The sequence below is a fragment of the Elephantulus edwardii genome, unplaced genomic scaffold (assembly GCF_000299155.1).
Source record: "Elephantulus edwardii isolate Elephantulus edwardi_28Jun2011 unplaced genomic scaffold, EleEdw1.0 scaffold00351, whole genome shotgun sequence".
Classification (NCBI taxonomy): domain Eukaryota; kingdom Metazoa; phylum Chordata; class Mammalia; order Macroscelidea; family Macroscelididae; genus Elephantulus; species Elephantulus edwardii.
The window spans coordinates 1,551,283-1,552,693 of record NW_006400101.1 but is presented as its reverse complement, the minus strand read 5'-3'; positions in this window follow the sequence as shown (position 1 = coordinate 1,552,693).

Sequence of the window (1,411 nt, the reverse complement as noted above, 5' to 3'; positions counted from 1 at the left end):
ACATTGAAATTCAATCCTTAATGAAGGCCGTACTCTTCTGCACAAAGTGCTTTAATCCCTCCTCAGTTTCATCAAGCAAGATCGTGTCATCAGCGTGATGCAAGTTATTAATGAGTTTCCCTTCAATCCTGATGTCACATTCCTCTTCATAGAGTCCAGCTTCTCATATAATTTGCTCACGGTAGAGATTGAATAGATGTGGAGAAAGAATACAACCCTGACACACTTCCTTCCCAATTCCAAACCATGCAGTGTTCTCCTGCTTCCTGCTTCTTAAACAACAGCCTCATGAACCAGTTATATGTTCGACATGAGCACAATCAAGTGTCCTGGGATCCCCATTCTTCTCAATGTCAGCCACGACTTTAGCTGAATGTTGCTGTTTTTATGTGCCGTCGAGTCGCTTGCAATTCATAACTATTAACTTCCTTTGTAAAGCCTGTAACTATGAATATGGTTCTGTGAGACTTTTGTGGCCATTTAAAAGACTTTCAGATCCGACTTGTAGAACAGCAAGCAGTGTGATCAGTATAAATAGATGCTCAAGCTTGGGGCCACGTCTAACCTTATTAGCTTTGCACTGTGGATATTGTTGATACAGACAGTTTTCCCTTTTGAAGTTGATAGAGGTCAGAAGCTGCTGGCTTCACATTGCCTACAATCTGTACAATTAGATGGCACAATAAGGTATCAGTCATATCCTGTGTTCGTGTCATTGTTGCCTCTATCACCATGAGATATCTGCTCTGCTATTAGTGTGTGTGAGCCTTACCTCAGGGGCTTATGATCAGAGAACTCTTTTAAGATCATCAGGCTCTTTAAAGTCTCAACTTATGGTTCTCTCTGGGCTAATTGGCTTTTTGTGTTACCTGTGCCCGTGCTGTCTGAGAGTCCCAAAGATTCCTACCAAGCTGCCCTAAGGGTGCAGTGGAATATAACCACTGAAAGGACACATTCATGCCTTTGTCTTCCTTGAGCACGTGTTACAACGGCACCTGTTACAACTCCTCTAATTATGCTCATAAACCACCTTCCCACAGGTACTCAGGTCTCACTCGTAGATTAGAAACCTCATAGTAATTTTATTTTCTTGTTTTATGACATCCTTTTTTTAAAGCTTCCCCCTACCCATACCCTGACCAGGCCCAATAAGCTTTTAACATTGAGAACCAGGATCCATAGTTTAAAAGACATACTCTCAGGGGTCCCTCTAGAGTACTGAGGATCAATGGTGTCAATCTGGAGACTAACATGCACCTGATACAGGCCATGATCTTCACAATTACTTGGTATGCATCAGAGAGTTGGACAATGACTAAGAGTGATAGAAGAGTCAATGCCTTTGAGCTGTGGTGGTGGAGAAGAGTCTTTAGCATAACATGTACTGCCAAGAAAGCAAACAGATCTTTCC